Below are 18039 nucleotides of genomic sequence, written 5' to 3'. Positions count from 1 at the left end.
CTAAAGCTGTGTACAATCTCAATCTCTTCACCATCTAATCTATATTAAACTATGCCTACCATATTTTAAAATATGAGTTTAGATGGTTTTTTAAAAATGGGCGGTGGGGAGCTGTGCATGCATTCCAGGCTTTTGGAGTTGATGTTGAAGGAGCGGAGATGGAGCTGTGAGCAGCTGGGAGTCCACTGCAATGGTCCTAGGTGAGGTGATGAGCACCGGGGTCCTAGTGCCTGTACCACTGCAGTATATGCAGTATTCACGCAGGCTAGGGCTTTGAACCATGGGACATGGGTACCACCACCTTTTCCGTGGGAGTCACACTGGGTCTCTTGAGCCCCACGTTCCAAGATTCTACCTTATTGTTAACCCTGCATGCCTTTGACAAGTCAAATATTTTGTTAGGTCTTTGCTGAGAGCTGACAATGAGTGGCCGGGGCCTTGTCTCTCTCAGTCTTTAGCTCCAGGGGCTAACGGAGTTGCATCAGGCCTTGGGTCAGCCCAGAATTAGCCTCCGCCCCTCTCCCACTGGCCCTTGGCTTGCCCCGGCCAGCCCCCTTCCCTCCTCTCTGCATCAGTTTGGAGTCGGTCACGGATTTTCTTCCTTCTGCAAATGATCTCCATGTGTCAGGGATTGGGTTTCCTCTAGTCTGGCCATCCTCTGGGGACACCAGGAGGGGGCCCCCCACGGTCTGATGAGTGGGGCAGGGACTCCCCAGCAGCTCTGTCCCTCAATCCGCCTCTGAGATGGGGCCTGGGCAGGCAGGGCCTGGCATCTGGCTAAATCATCAGAGAAAGGGCTTGTTTGGTTTGTAATGACCCGTGGAGCCCCCGGGAGAGGGAGCGAGGAGACTGGCAAACGGGGTGCAACGAGGCAGCAGGGGGACGAGAGAGCCGGAACCGTGCAAACAAATACTGGTGTGTTGATGTGTGTGTGTGTGTGTGTGTGTGTGTGTGTGTGTGTGTAGGGTAGCTGTGGCTGAGGAAACACACGTGTGCACACGCATACATGGGTGGAAAGGCCACCTCTCACATACCTCTCTGCAGACTCTTCACACCTCCTTAGCTTTGTGCAACCAAGTAACTTGCTCTTCTGCACACATGTAGGCTCCATGCCTTCCAACCTGGGGTCTTTTGCCTGGCCCCCTCCTGCTTCAGCCCTCCTGTGATTGCATCAGGAGCCAGCGGGGGTGCTGTATTTGAATCCCCACCACCTCACCCAAGGCCTCTAATGACTCCGTGATTTGGGATGAATTCCTTTGTCTGTGAGCTGTGCTGCTAACCCAGAAGCTGTACCTCTCTGGTGGTTCAAATCCACTGGTGGTTGCGTGGGAGAAAGATGGGCCATCTCCTCTTGTCCAATTTACGACCTTGGAAGACCAGTGAGAGCAGTCGGCTATGAATTGTTTCTGACTCCACAGTTTTGGGAGCAAGAGAATATGCACATCTCTGATGAGCAAGGATGTCACTTTAAAGACTAAGGTGCACCCACCTGGAGCCATGGCACTTTCAATTACTTCCTGTGCATCTGAAAGTTGGACAGTGAGCAAGGAAGACTGAAGAGGAAAATGAATGCCTTTGAGGTGTGGAGTTAGTCAAGAGTATTGACTATGTTATGATCTTCCAAAAGACCAAAAAAAATTTGTGTTGAAGGTGCAACCAGAGTGCTCCTTAGAGACAAGGATATTCACACTTTGCCTCTCATATTCTGGGCATGTTGAGAGGAGGTGTCAGTCTTTGGCACAAGACTTCATGCTTGGAGAAGCAGAGGGTCAGTAAGAAGACCCTCCATGAGGTGGACTGGCTCAGTGACTGTAGCAATAGACTTGGGGGTGGCAGAGATCATGAGGCTAGGACAAATTTTTGGCCTGTTGTTCATAGCGTTTCTATGGGCTATAGCCAACTTCACAGCATGTAATAGCATTCATGCCTCTCTCTCCCTGGCGGCAGCATTGAGAACCCCTGGTTGAGAACCAGTGCTGGTTTGAATGAATGAATGAACAAACAAATGAATGAGCAGGCACTCAACTCACCAGGGAATTTTAGCTTTTTCTTGCACCTGCCAGAATGGAGAACATTGTAGCCGATCTTCCACTTGACAATTGAGCACAGTTTAAGGGCACAAAGAGATGTTTTTGATTGTTTGGCAACTCCTCCTCCAGGCAGTCTTCCCTCCTGCCTTATTACCGGCTGAGCCCCCAACCTGGCCTTCCCTCACTCACTGCAAGATGTTTCCTTGTTTCCGTCTCTGGCCCCAGAACCCCCACCAGCAGCCTGACACAGAGAAGAACTTGTCAAAGATCAGCCAAATGACTGACTCGTTCCCTAACTTTGCCCTCTTATGATGGGATGTCTTGGACTCCTGGGAAAAGCTGTATTCCAGCCCTGTTGCATTTCTTTTGAGTCCTCTGCAGCCTCCAGATCTTTGAATGTTCTGTTTCTTCTGCCTGGAACTCACCTCACCGACTCCTTCTCCATCTCTCCCACATATGGGCTTCTGTGTCTGCCATCCACGAGCATGTCAAGCCAGAGCCACTATCTTCCCACACGAGACGCATGCTCTGAGACACAGGCCATGTCAGCTTCATCTCTGTGCCTCGGACCCTCAAGCAGAGGTGAGAATGTTTGTTGACTGAATACATGACCTTGTGGAAAGATCTCACGTGTGATTCATTAAATGCAGACTCTAAACCTGTGCGTGGCTTGTTGGAGGAAGTGAAGGTAAACTGAGTCACAAAGGGGAAATGGGACCTGAGTGGCATCTAGGCAAAGAGGAATTGGGGGGCCCTTTGAGGGTGGTGTCTGCCCTGGGTTGCTCACCACCAGACTATGACCTGACTATTCTTCTTCCTGGAATTTTCAGCTAACCCAAAGGAAGCACAACTCTGATGGTTCGAATCCACCAGCTGCTCCGAGGACAGAGATGGGACAATCTTCTCCCCTGACAGTTACAGCCTCTGAAAACCTGCTGGTGCGTCAGTTTCAAGTCGATGACAGTGAAATGTTGATTTCCCTCTGGCTTTCCTGGTCTCTTCCAGGAAGCTGACCTCCCACTTCCTGGTCGGTGTTGTCCTGGAGACCTGGCAGCTCCCCTCCTGGATTGCTCATCCCCCTACTGACGCGTCCGGTGTCCTTTTGTCCTTTCTGATTTTGGCTGGTGTGAAGTAGGTGCCATATTGAATCAATGAAGAGTGAAGGAGCTCCCATCCCACCCCTCTGTGCTGATGAAGGTGAAGGACCCTTATCCTGGAGACTCAGAGACACAAGTCCTAGATCGCCAAATAGTCCCACACAAGGTGTCTCCTCAGACCCTGTCACTCACAGGCAGATCCAAGGGCTTCACCCAAAGGCTCAACTGCTTTTCAGCTGGTTTTTAACTTCAGAGCTTTGAACATTTTTGTGGGCTCATGTGCGTGTATACGTGCATGCTCACACACACCCACACACTAGTCCTACAAAGATTCTGAGACACAGACAATGCACATGAGATACAGCTAGGTGCACCATACAGGTACATTAGATACGTAAACATTCCTGCGTATACTCAGTTACATACACATGTGTATGAACAGGTCTGCTGGAGTCAGTGAGACCAGCTCAGGACGGGGCAGGCTTCAGAGCTGCTGTATCCAGGCTCGCTATGAGTCACAGGCTACTCGACAGTGCACAACAACCACCACAGACACGCACACACATGGGCACACAGTCATTGTTGTTCGGTGCCATCAAGTCAGCTATGTCTCATAGCAATCCTGTGAACAACAAATCGGAACGTTGCCTATCCTGCGCCACCTTCGTCATCTTCTGGATCTCGAATATTCTCAAGCTCATTGTTATCGTCACTGTGTCAATCCATCTTTTGAGGGTCTTCCTTTCTTCCACGGACCCTCCACCTTTCCCAGTACAAACGCCTGCTCCAGGCTATGATCTTTGCAGTTACGTGCTATGCGTTGGAGAGTTGGACAGTGACTAGGGATGATAGAAAGAGAATTGATGCCTTTGAGCTGTGGTGCTGGAGAAGAGTGTTGAATATACCATGGACTGCTAGGAGAACAAACAGTTTTGTCCTGGAGAGGGTGAAGCCACAATGGTCCTTGGAGTCAAGGATTCTGAAGCTTCGTCTGACATACTTTGGACATGTTGCAAGGAGGGACTGGCCCTTGGAGAGGGACATCATGTTTGGGAAGTGGAGGGATGGCGCAGGAGAGGAAGACCCTCGATGAGATGGATCGATTCTGTGAGTGGAGTGGTGGGAAAGAATGTCTTTGAGACAGCAAGGTTGGCACAGGATAGAACGGCATTTAGGGCTCTTGTACATAGAGTCACTATGAGTCACAAACGACTCGAGGGCACATAACAACAACAACAACAACAACAACAGGACTAACCCCTCTTTACAGTATGCCCAATGTTTGTGAGATAGTTTTACCATTCTTGCCTCTAGCCTGGTTGCATCTTTTCCATGACAGACTTGTCTGTCCTTTTGGCAATCTGTAAGATATCTGGTGCTCTTCTTCAATGCCACAACTCAAAGACATCGATTTTTCCTCTGCCATCCCTATTCACTGACTGACTTTCAGGTGCATCGGATGTAATGGAAAACACTATGGCTTGGATCAGGCGCACCTTAGTCTTGAAGCTGACATCATTGCTCTTTAGCGCTTTGGAGAGGTTCTTGACAGCAGATTTTCCCAATGCAACATGACTTTCGACTTCTTAACTGCCGGTACCATGGGTGCTGGTTGTGGACACACAGAGACATATGCGTGTACACAAAATGCATGTGCACACTACACACAGAAGTGCATACGTGAACATACTCACTTGGACACACATGTTTCTTTGCCCTGAAGCAGGATGAGTATGCTGGGACTTCTCCAGGGCCTGGTTCTGCCCTACAGTGCAAGCTGTATGCAAACATGCTCGCAGAAGCCTCCCTGAAATGCTGTCGTGAGGATCAGACGATCAAAAGTCAGACTTCAAGGGAGTGTCCAGTGTGTATGGCCCGGTGGTCATCACATCACGCCACCTGCTCAGCCTCACAGGCCCTGGATATAAAGAGCCCGGGCTTGGCCCAGCGCTCTCCTGTTACCATCTTAAAGTTCTTAAAATTTTCTGAACCAGGGGTGCTGCCTTCTTAGTCTGCCCAGGACCCAACAATCAAGCAATAGGTTCACAGAGCCTCAGCCCTGCAAACGCCAAGGGCAGTCACAGATGTCTGTGACCTTGTGTTCAGATTGTGTGGGAGATGGGGGCCACCAGGAGGGCATGAGAGAAAGCCATCAGAGGCTGGCCCGGGGCAGCCTGTTTTGCCACTAGGAGAACTCTGACATGTGCAAAGGAGATGGGAACCTGAGACACACAGCATCCATCAGAGCAGTGGTTCCATCTGGTTGGGCCTCAGTTGTCCTCATCTTTGTAATGGGCAGCTGAGGACAGATTGGTCCAGAAGATCAGGAACTCGCTGTTCCAGCCGCCTACACCCTGGAGATGGCTGACAATGTTGTCCTTAATGCGCCCAAAGCCCAGCCGAGGAGCCCAGCCGCTCGGGAGGCTGTTATCTGGCCAGGAGCAGGTGGAGGGGCCTCGCGCAGGGCCAGCCGGCAGCCTGGTTTGTATTTTTAACACCCAGCTTTCGGGCGGTGACAAGGTGTCTGCTAAGTGAGGTAATAGGCAATTGAGTGGGTTCCGCTTTGCCGCAGGCCCTCATGAATCACATTTGTCAGAGGCCTGTGGCACGGTCCAGGTCGGCCGCCGTGCGCCGGCAACTGGCCAGCTTGCGCCTGATGGCTGGGCCAACGCTTTCGTCCCAATAGCAACAACGTGGTGAGGCCTGAGGGAGGCTTGGCCCCTTGCCCCCACATCTCCCTTATACCTTTCCAGTCCTCTCCAAACTCGCCCAGGCAAGGGGGGCTGACACAGGGTGGATCCGTCCCCGGAGTGTCCTGGCTTGGACCAATGTCTTCCTTTCTCAGGGACTCAGTTTTCTCATCTGTAAAGTGGAAGAGAGCCTGCCTGCCTGCCTGAGTGGACGTGACAAGGGAGGAGGAGACCTCATGATCTGAGGGAGCACTTCTCGGGGGGATGGTGGTGTTGACAATAACAAGTTCCCCATGCCAGGCTCTGTTCCAAGCACTTTGTCAAACTTATTGGCTCACTGAGTTGTCACGCACCGTTTCCCTGTATACCACTGTCCTTTGACTGCAAAACTTCCTTCTGGAGAAGTACACGGCAGCACAGATGGATTTGGGGGCTCAGTGAGGCAGAGCCAGAGTGGCCAGCCAATGGAGCTCTGTAAGGTAGACGTACTCCTCTCTCCATTTTGTTGTTGTTGCTATTGTTATGTGCTGTCGAGTCACCAACGTTACTTTCCCTGACACACGTACCCTCATTACCCCAGTCACTGAATCAATCCAGCTCATTGAGGGTCTTCTTCTCCTGCACTGTCCCTCCACCCTCCCAAGCATAATATCCCCCTCCAAGGACTGGTCCCTCCTTGCAACATGCCCAAAGTATGTCAGACGAAACCTCAGAATCCTTGCCTTTAAGCAACAGCCTGGTTTCACCCTCTCTAGGATGAACCTGTTTGTTCTCCTAGCAGTCTGTGGGATATTCAATACTCTTCTCCAGCACCACCGCTCAAAGGCATCAATTCTCTTTCTATCATCCTTAGTCATTGTTCCCCATTTCACAGAGCAGAAAACTGAAGCCTGCCTTCTCACCACTGGACAAATAAACAACATTCCGATCAATTGAGAAAAGATTGAAGTTGTCAATGATTTCATCTTACCTGGATCCACAATTAACATCCTTGGTACTAGCAGTCAGGAGTGTCAGGAGATGTACTGCATTGGGAAAGTCTGCAGTCCGGGACCTCTCCAAAGTTCTGATGAGCAATGATGTCAATTTGAAGAGTAAGGTGCTCCCAGTTCAGGCCATGGTCTTTTCAATCATCTACTATGTATCTAAGAGCTAGACACTGAGTAAGGATGATAGGCTAAATGATGCCTTTGAGCTGTGGTGTTGGAGAAGAGGGCTGAACATCCCGTGAAGAGCCAAAAGAACAGCCAGGTATGTCTTGCAGAAGGTATAGCCAGAGTGCTTCTTCGAGGCAAGGATGGTGAAGCTTCATCTCACATACTTTGGGCATGTTGCTAGAGGAGGCTACTCCTTGGAGAGGAACATCATGCCGGGAAAGGTGGTGGGTCCATCAAAGAGAGGAAGACACTCCCCTCATCCAAGGAAATAGTTTGACACAGTGACTGCAGCAATGGGCTCAAGTGTGTCAGAGAATGTGAGGATGGCACAGGATAAGACAGAGTTCAGATCTCTTGCTCATAGGATCGCTCTGAGTTGTATTTGACTTGACAGGACCTAATATCAACAGCAGTCACACAACTGGGAAGACTTGGAAGCTGAAGTTCTGGCTCCCAAGTCCATGCACCTCTCTAGTACAACCTGGCACCTTGTTAGGGAGTGAGCTACCCATCTGGCAAAAAATACAGCAATTGCTCACTGGATTTTTTTTTCTTGAGCTTTTAGGGGAGTCTTATTCAGGAGAGAAGGTAGACTGAACATTCTCTGAGGTCTAAGCTGTTTGCATGGGTGTCAGTAGAAAAAACCCGAGGCTCAGAGAGGTTGAGGAACACACCCTAGGTCACACAGCCAGCTGACAGAGGGAATCTCTTAAATATTGTTGTACCGGCACCAAACATAGAAGGTTATGCCCCAGTGAGCACTGACCCCCTCAGGAGACCCATGTTCTTTTTTGTCTGCAGTCAGGCGTTCTCCCCAAGACCTGACTTTTGTCTAGTTTTACCTTCTCCAGTCAGAAGGGCAGTCCTAATTCTCACTTCTCCTTGCCTCACTCTTACCCTCCATAGAATGGGTCCACACAGGCCAGGAGGTGCCTCAGGGGCTGCAAGCCAAGGAGGTGTATGGTGAGGGCTTGAGCTCAGGCGAAGTTCTGGATTATCCCAGGGGAGACTTTTCATCTGATGCTTTTTTAATACCTCTTCAGTTTTCTCACTTTGTATTTGGTGGGAGTGGAAGTGGGCAGCGCTCAGACTAGGACAGGGTAACCCCACAGAGGGCAGCTGAGACCTGGGGTCACGTGAGGGAGCATCCCTGGGCTGTGGGCTGCAGGAGAAACTGTACTCTGAAGTCCTTTCTTACTAAGTTCAAGCTCAGGGAGAGAAGTCCCATGTGGGGACACACACATACACACACAGGCACACAGGCACACAGACACAGACACACACACACACACACACACACTCACTCAGAGACACAAACACGCTCAGAAATGCAGGCCCCAGACAGCAGTCATTTTAAACACATTTGCTAAAATCAAATGCAAACTCAGTGTGAGGCTGCACAATGTACCCCTAAAACCCCAACATTAACCCCAACACACTGGGGCCCCCTCCAAGTCTGCACAAACTGGGGCTGCTCCCCTTCACACAGACCCCCTCCTGGCCTGGTGCACAGAATTCATTGACGGCGGGGGGGCGGGTGTCTGGGGCCGAGGTGGAGGGGTGGGGGAGCTGGAAGGTGTAGGGAGGTGGGGGGTGCATGCTACAGGATATGTGGGGGATCTTGATGTCTCTGATCGCACTTCAGTCTCCTCAGGAACCCCAGGTGGGAATCCCAGTGGCTGCTGGCCAGGCATGGCCCCATGCCTCCTAGCCTGGCCCCCTTTGTGATGGGGGATGGAGTCAGCGGGAGCAGGTAGGAGGTCTGAGGAAGGGTCTTTAAAAGAAAGACACCGGCCACGCCTCTTCTGTCCAATTCAGAGTGGCCCCTCCAGAGGTGGGCCTGGCAATCCAAGTAGAGAACAGGAGGTGGTATCCGGGTGCCTTGTGAGGAAGCCTGGGGCTGCTGGGATGCTACTGAACAGTGTGTTCTGACTATTGAGCTTCTGGGAGGAGGAATCGAACAGCACTGCGCAGCCTGGAATTCACAGTGACTTTGGGGTCTGGTTCCGTCCGGCTCCAGCCAGCCAGCATGGCCATCCTATGGAGGGCTCGGAGCACAGGACTGGGGACAGCCATCTGCGTGACTGTCTTGGCTGCCGCCCCTCCCCGGGGTCACTGGAGGGCCCGGATCGATGCTGGGCCCAGCTGCCCGGCGGCGCCCCTTTGGAGCCCGGCCTGGCTGGGTCTAATTGATTACGCTGGGGCGTCTGCACGGGCCCAGGTGGCAGGGCCTGGGCAGCCTCTGGCTCCCCTAAGGCATGGCCGGGCTGGGGACTGGGGTTGGGAAAGAAAGGAGGCACAAGTGGGGGCGGCTGGGAGCCCCAATTAAGCTGAGGAGAGCGCAGGCCTGAGATGGTCCTAATTTGGTTTGAGATAATGAGCCAGCCAAATTGGCTGCCACTGAATTGGAGCTTAGACCCCATCTGGACTGGTCCCTGGGAATAGCCTTTTCGCCTGTTCCTACACTGTGGACTGGGGGCTGGGGCACAGTCTTCTTTGTTAACCACTATTTATGGGGTATAGGGGTGTGTGTGTATGTGTGTGTGTGTGTGTGTGTGTGTACGCGCGCACGCACATGCAAATGAGAAAGAATTCTAGCCCATTTTACAGATGGGAAAACTGAGGTGGAGGTAGGCTGCTAGATCTAGGACTGACAGATGATAAATCTATGCTGCTTTAAGCTGCCTACGTTTGAGGCAGGAGCACTGGTGGCCTAGCAATATGGAACTGTGCTGACAAGCCAAAGTCACGCAGTTTGAATCCACCAGCTGCTCCATGGGAGAAAGATGGTCAATCTCCTCCTGTGTGATTTCCTGCCTCTGAAAACTCACTGGAGGGTCAGCTATAACTAAATTCTGACACGACAGCACCCAACAACAACAACATAGTTGTGGGAGTTTGTTATAGCATCTGTAGGAAACTGATACTGGGGTCTGAGGGTGTTTATAAACCCTCTGGCCCTCCATCCTCATCTATAAAATCTATACAATGGACTGGCCTCCCTTTTCATGGAGTGGAGGTGAGAGTGATCTCAGGGCAGAGCAGCCAGCGGCCAGATGTTCCCCTAAGCTGTGGTTGAAAAACCTCAGTGGGTTTTCGAAGGCCTGGCCGCAGCTTCCTGCCCCAGCACCCTGCTCATCTTGGCCGGAAGCATCTTAAGTTGTCCCCAAAGAGCCAAAGGAACAGATCGGCCTTTCCAGGGGATGGGCTGCCCCCCAACTCCCAGAGGGGGCGATTCAGAGCTCTTCAGAGCCCAGAGATCCTGGGGGGTGAGGAGATCATCCTTACGTGCCTCTATTTCTTCAGTGACTCGTCTCCTGAGACTCTTCTGAGCATGAAATCAAACCAGGGATCACAGTGGGGGGCTCTCAGCCAACAATCAGTGGGTGCCAGTCCTCATCCACTAAATTGTTCCCATCTCACCCATGAGAGGACTGAGATGAGAGAGGATTTGTGGGAGGTCGTGGAGTATGTGAGTGGGAGGCTCTGAACTGGACCCTGGACCCCCATTCTCATATGGCTTAACTTTCCCTCTGTGTTATTACCCAACAGCTTACCTCATCAGCGCTGCTTTAGAACCAGCTCATAGCTGACTCCCTGCAGGTTTGCAGAGGCAGTACAGCACTTGTCGGAAGATTCTCCATCTTTCTCCTGCACAACATCTAGTGGATTCGAACTGCTAGGTTTTGGGTTGGCAGCTCAACCCTTACCCACTAGGCTATTTTAAGCCTTTGGGGTAGAAACTCATCAACAACCGAAAGAGCAGCTCCTGTATTAGGCTGTCTCTTGGGCAAAGGGCTGAAAGGCATTGTTGGTTCTAGGCATGGGCAGGGGCACAGGTGAATGGAGACCCTAACAAGGTGTTGGGGTGGGGGTGGGGGGAGTTTTATTCTGAAGCTTCAGGAGGTGAAGGAAGGTTGTGTCTAAATTATACCCAAATCCTCTTTGGGAGTCCTTCAGAGTCAGAACACCAGCCGGCCACTCTCCAGCCCAACTGGGCCTAGCCACACTGGACCTCTCCTGGGCTCAGCTTCTCTCTCCTTTATCTGTGGGATTTGGTGCCAGAGCCTTTGGAATCTTGAGGGCAGCTCCTTTTTAAGACTCTCCATATACCTGTTGTTGTGAGTACCGTTGAGTTGCAACTGACCCAGAGCTGACCCTCCTGCAGGGAGACTGCCCACCCTTCTCCTGTGGAGCAGCTGGTGGCCTTGAACTATGTTCCTTCGGGATTGCAGCACAGCTTCTTGCCACTAGGCCACCAGAGCTTCCTGTAATGGTTGCCGTTATTCTGCCTCATATATGGGGAAGCTGAGACTTAGAACAATGAAGGGAGCCGCTCAAACCACTCAGCTACTTGTACTGCTGGGCCACAAAACTCCTGTTCCCGTCTGACTGGGAGGGAAGGATGAATGGTCTGGCAATTGGAGTCATCCTACCTGGGTTCCAATCCCATCTCTGCTTTGCACTGGCTGTGTGACTTTGGTTATATCACCTAACCTCTCGGAGCATCTATTTCTTCCCCTGCAGAGTGTGGATGAGGACAGCAGATGGAAATTATGGGAGCTCTGGTAGTTTAGTAGTAAGTAAATGCACTGCCAACCCAAAGGCACACGGTTCAAATCCACTAGGTGCTCCGCAGGAGAAAGATGGGCTGTCTCTTCCTGGGTGATTTACAGCCTCTGAACCTGCTGGGGGATCAGCTATGAATCAGTTCTGACTCTATGGTACCTAACAACAACAATAGCATGAAATGGCACTTTCCTGAATTTCCATTCACAGCAGTGGGGGCAAATGTCAAACTGAAATCAAGAGGAATGTTCGTGAAAGGGGACTGCAGATGGTTGGTGGGCATGCCTGTTAAGGAAAAGCCCCCTCCCGGATGCCTTGAAAGAAAGGAGGGGCAATTTAATTTCAGTAAAACCCACCCCACGTAACACAGTTCTACACTGCCGCGCGTGGGGTGGCGTCGCTGGGAGTCATTATCGATGCTGTAACAATTTTCTTCTCTTTTTTCTAAGCCCTTAGAGCACAGATGGTGAGCAGGTTGGGCACAAGGATTGAAGGTGGGACTCTCGCGGGACGGAATCCTGGACTCACTCCCGTCAGCCTTGCTCTGTGCCAGCAGCATCCCAGTAGGAAGGGGGCATGTCTGTGACCTTAATCTCTTCCCCAGGGCCCGTCCCCATGGCCCAGATGGAAGAGCCACCATGTGGCGAGGGAACTGCCAAAGACGTTTCCAAAATTGGGATGGAAAACCCTCCTCTTGCGGACTCTTCCTGAGTCTTTGTTTTCCTAACACATCGGGAGTAGATCATCTTGTGGGCACAGGGCATTTTCAGAGGCTAGTGTTGTGGTTCACTTTGCTCGGCTCCACAATCAACACTCTTGGTACCAGCAGACAGGAGATCAAAAGAAGAATTACATAGAGGAAAGTCTGCTGTCACGGACCTCTCCAGAGTACTGAAGAGCAATGATGTCAGACTGGAGATGAAGGTGAGCCTGATTCAGGCCATGGTCTTTGCCATTATGTGCTATGCATCAGAGAGTTGGACAATGCTGAAGGGTGATAGAGAGAATGGATACCATTGAGCTGTGGTGCTAGAGAAGAGTATTAAATATACCATGGACTGCTAGGAGAACAAACATGTTCAACCTGGAGAGGGTGAAGCCAGGCTGCTCCTTGGAGACAAGGATTCTGAAGCTCCATCTAATCTACTTTGGGCATGTTGCAAAGAGGGACTAGTCCTTGGAGAGGGACATCATGCTTAGGAGGAGGGACAACGCAAGAGAGGAAGACCCTGGATGAGATGGATTGACTTAGTAGTGGGGGTAGGTGTGTCAGAGATGATAAGGTTGGTGCAGGATAGAGCAGGGTTCAGAGCTGTTGTAGATAAGGTCACTATGAGATGCAAGTGACTCGATGGCACGTAACAGCAACAACAGTGCTATGGTCCAGAAACACCAGCACAGCTTTGCAGCCCCCATACGTCCCCAAGGAAATTGACTTCATTTCAGTGACATTATCTCCTCTCTCCTCACCTCCTGTCCCTTTATACTTCTGCATCCTCAGACTAAGCAATTCTTTCCCGTTCTCCTCTCTGCTCTAAACTAGCCCCAGCCCTGCTCTGCGTCTCTGTCCATGTCTAAGAGAATTGCACGTTGGTTCCGTTTTCTGGGAGGACGGATCTTGGGGCTGATCTTTCAAGAAACAGATGATCGCAGCATCACATCACGCTCCAGCGATGCAAGGACGCTGAGCAGCAGCACGCACTGAGAAGCCACCCAACTGCCCAGCCATGTGGTGATGGTTAGTCGCCGATGAGCTGGCTCCGCTCGCGGTGACCTTCCGCGCAGCAGAACGCAGCGTGACCTGGTCCCGTGCCATCCTCATAACCACACGCACATTCCAGCCCATTGTTATGGCTACAGGGTCAGTCCACTCCCTGGAGGCGTCTCTCATTTCCACAGGCCTTCGGCTTCACCAAACACGGTGTTCTTTTCTAATAACGGATCTTTCCTGTACCATATCTGAGTATAACCACAGGCAGTGGTGGTTGTCATGTGCCACCAAGTCAGTACCAACTCCTAGCTGACCCTCTAACGGGCTTTTAGAGGCTGTCACTAACATGGGAGGAGATTGCCCATCTTTCTCTCAAGAAGCAGCTGGTAGATTCGAACCAGCTGCCTTTGGGTTGAGAGCACAGCTCCTTACTACTAGGCCACCAGAGCTCTGACAGGACAGCTGCTTTTGTAACCACAGAAGATGGGTCAAATAAATTGTGCTACATTCCTCCAGTCAGTCTGGAGCAGGTCGTGGACTTCACAATTATTTGTTATGCAGCAGAGGGTGGTGTTGGAGAAGAATCTTGAACATGCCATGGACTGCCAAGATTACAAATAGATCTGTCTTGGAGAGGGTGAAACCAAGGTTCTCCTTGGAGGCTAGGATTTTGAAGCTCCATCTCAAATACTTTGGGCATGTGGCCAGGAAGACCCTGGATGAGATGGATCGATACAGTGACTGGGGCAATGGGGGTAGGTGTGTCGGAGTCAGTGAGACTGGTTCATCACAGGGCCGGCTTCAGAGCTATTGCACAAAGGGTTGCTCTGAGTCTCAGGTGACTTGATGGCACATAACAACAACAACAAAACAACAACAACAACATTCCTCCAAAGCAGCCCTTGTGGTATAATGGTTGTTGTTGACCCATAGCTGACCCTCTGGCAGGTTTTCAGAGACAGTTAATCACACAGGAGATTGTCCATCCTTCTCCCATGGAGCAGCTGGTGGATTTGAACCAAGTGCCTTCGGGATTGCAGCTCAGCTACTTGCCACTAGGCCACAAGAGCTCCCTGGTGTAATGGCGAATGCTTGGTTAGTCATTGAAAGTCTCGTGCTTCAAACTCACCAGCGGCTCCTCCAAAGAAAGATTTCCATCTTTCATAGTAACAACCACCACCGCCCTGTTAAGCTAGCGTTAAACTCCAAAAAAAGCACAAACCCACTACCCTTTAGTTGGTACCTACTCCTTGTGACCCCAGCAGGCTTCTGAGACTGTAAATCTCAACAGAATCATATTGCCTTATCTTTTTCTTATAGTGCCTGGTGGATTCGAAGGGCTGACCTTTTGGTTAGCAGCCCAACACGTATCACACTGTCCCACCCAGGTTCCTTGGTGCTTTCTAGACTTGGTGCTTTCCCCTTATGCTTTTTGCTTTCATTGCTATTTTCTAAACTTGTTGTTACTGTTGTTGTGGTTCATCAAGTCAGAATCAACCCATAGCTGACCCTCCAGTGGGTTTTCAAAAGGCTGTAAATTGCACGGGAGGAGATTGCCTGTTTTTTCCCCCACAAAGTAGCTCGTGGATTTGAACCGAGTGCCTTTGGGTTGGCAGCTCAACTCCTTACCACTAAGCCGCCAGAGTTCCCTTTTAAAAACCTTAATAAATCTATGACTTCCAAAATGAGAAAACACCACAGATGATTCCTTTGCAGAATGTGCTTTTAGCATGTGGGGTGGGCCACATTGCAGCCCACCAGGCCTTTTGGAGGACAAGTCTCTGAAGTCACTACCTCCTGTGTTCGATGTCCTCTGAATATGAAGAGCCCACACCTCCTGAAACGCCAAGGTCAAGGTTCCTGAGAACATTCACTCTGGCGTCCCAGGGGCCTGCTGGTCTACACAGTCCCGACTCCACTGCGGGCTCTGACAGCCAGTTCAAAAGCTCCGTGACCAAGATGTCAAACCAGGAATTTTAATCCATGACAAAGCAGGAGATTTTCTGGGTTTCACAGTGGAAATCCAGGACTCCGTGCACCCCAGAGCCCGCCACCCCCATCTGGATGGAGCACAGCGGGTGGGGGTGGGGCAAGAGAATCAGGCCTGTGCCAGCAGGCTGCCCTGTTCCCTACGCTGAGTTCAAACCCACGTGGCTTGTGTCTGCCGCCACCTTTGTTTTGTTGAGAGCTGTGCTGTGGCAGGAGTTCTGCTCTTCTGGAGGAAAAGAAAACAGGCTCCTACGCATGTCAGAGTAGAATTGCAAGGCATACGGTTTGATTGGCTGTGAAGCAACTGGCTTAGAGAAGCCGACATCCTCACCTTTCTTTCTCTTCACTTAGTGGATTTGAACTGTTAACCTTTCGGTTATGAGCACGTTGTCATTGAGTCAATTCTGATTCACAGGACTGAATTGTTGTAGTTGTTAGATATTGTCGCTTTGACTACGATTCACAGCAACCGTATGAACAATGGATTTGAACCCTGTCCCATCCTGTGCCGTCCTCGTCATCTCTTACACATTCGAGCCCATTGCTGCAGTCACTGTGTCAATCCATCTTGTTGAGGGTTTTCTTCTCTTTCTCTAACCCTCTGCCTTTTCAAGCATGATGTCCTTTTCCAAACCCATGTCCCAAATAATGGCCTCCTAATGACATGCCCAAAATATGTGAGACAAAGCTCCGCCAATCTTACCTCCAAGAAGCTTGCTCACTGCGCCTTCTCCAAGACATACCTGTTTGTTCTTTTGGTAGCCCATGAGATAATCAGTACTCTTCTCCAACACCACAGCTCAAAGGCATTGATTCTCTTTCTGTCATCCAAATTTCAGATGCATAGCAAGGGACTGATAAAAATATGGATTGAAGCAGATGCACCTTAGTCCTTAAACTGGAGTCATTGCTCTTTAGCATCTCGGAGAGGTCCTTGACAACAGATTTTTTTCCCAGTGCAACACATCTTTTGATTTCTTGACGGTTGCTACCAAGAGCATCAATTGTGTATCCAAGTAAGATGATATTGTTGACAACTTTAATCTTTTTCCATCCGTCATGATGTTGTCTATTGGCCCAGTGGTGAGGATTTTTATCTCCTCTCTTTTAAAAAAATTTTTCACTGGTTTGCTCACAAAGTTAGTATACATTGTGTTTCACATTTTTCTTCATTCATTTTGTGTTTCATACAATCATTTCCTAGCATTATTTTTGTGCTTTATTTTTTCCCTTTATATATTTTTTATTATTATTAATTTTAAGGAAAATTTACAGAGACTTTGGATTTCCATTCATTCACTGTTGCACTTTTCTCCCTGCCCACCCTTCCACCCCCCAGTTCACTCTTCTCTTTGAAAAGTAAAAGAAAAATTCTTTCACTGTTTTACAATCCCTCCCCCCAAGTCCAGTCCACTACCAAGCATTATATTTTACAAAATCAGTCACCATTGGACCTTGCCCATTATTACCCTGTCTTTTCAGGTCCCAGCTGGACCCTTCCCATTTCCTTTACCCCTCCCTCCACACACCAAACTGTGCAATCCTGTGGTTTCACCACTACCCATCCTTATCCCGTTGCTCCCACTCCTTCCCTCCTTGGGTCCCCACGCATGTTTTACAAGTTATCCTTCTATTTTTACAAGGATTTTGATCTTCTTGATGTTGAGATGGAATCCCTATCAAAGGTGGAGTGGGGCTTCTCTAAATTGTTTTCAAGGCTGTGATTGTTACACGAGCAGTCTTTCTACCAGAGAGTGGACTTACACTGGCTCTAGATCTAGATCTCCTTTACAGTTAATAGTTGAGTATAAACCTTTGTGCCCCCCACCTGCCAGGTGCCCAGGGACATACAGGGGTTAAACTCGAGGAGGACTGAGAGTGTTTTGAAAACAAAATCAGTATCCAGTGTTAGACAGGGAATTTCAGAAGGGAAGGTCAGGGTATGTGGGAATAAGAAGGAAAAGAAATAAGAGGCTTTTAGGGGCACTGAGGGAGAGGAAGGCCCCATGAGTCTACCTCCGTGAATAAGGCCTTTCTCACCTGAGGAGACATAAACTACCCAGGTATACCAGAAGCTGCCAGGAAGGGGGAATAAAACCCATCATCGCTTTGCATGTTATTCTTTTTCTGTATCTTTCCCTCCAGCTTTGGGATTTGAACGCAAGAACGTAAACATCCCAGGGGCGTCTCATCTAGCTCATAGCTGACGTGACAGCATGTGGAGCCTTCCTGAGGCATTCTTAAGGGCCGTTTGGCTGAAATGCACTGATGTTAGACACCAGGCCCCACACGGGACATAGACCTCTGTCTTTCCAATGATTCCAGATCTCGACGACCCTCCACTGGGGTTTCTGAGTCTGTACATCTTTTTTTTTCCTTATGATTATAATTTATCTTCATTTTATTGAGTATAACAAGCACATTCAGTGGTGTGAATAATAACAAAGTATAAATGACACAGTGAAGAATGAGAATTGTAGAAACACTTATTGTAATCGTATATGCAATTGGTAAATTGTTGTTGACGTGTCTGCACATCTTAACAGGAGCAAACTCCCTTCTCTCTCTCTCAGGGAGCAGCTGGTGGATTTGAACCACTGAACTTTCAGTTCACAGCCCAACATACACGACTTATTAAGTTATATTCCACCAAGTTGGAAACGAATCATAGCTGACCCTCCAGTGGGATTTCAGAGGCTGTAAATCACACTGGAGGAGACTGTCCATCTTTCTCCTGTAGAGCAGCTGGTAGATTGGAACCTCCTACCGTTCTAATGCAAAACCTATATTTGGACC

This window comes from Elephantulus edwardii, unplaced genomic scaffold, assembly GCF_000299155.1.
Source record: "Elephantulus edwardii isolate Elephantulus edwardi_28Jun2011 unplaced genomic scaffold, EleEdw1.0 scaffold00089, whole genome shotgun sequence".
Classification (NCBI taxonomy): Eukaryota; Metazoa; Chordata; class Mammalia; order Macroscelidea; family Macroscelididae; genus Elephantulus; species Elephantulus edwardii.
This window is presented reverse-complemented; position numbering follows the sequence as displayed.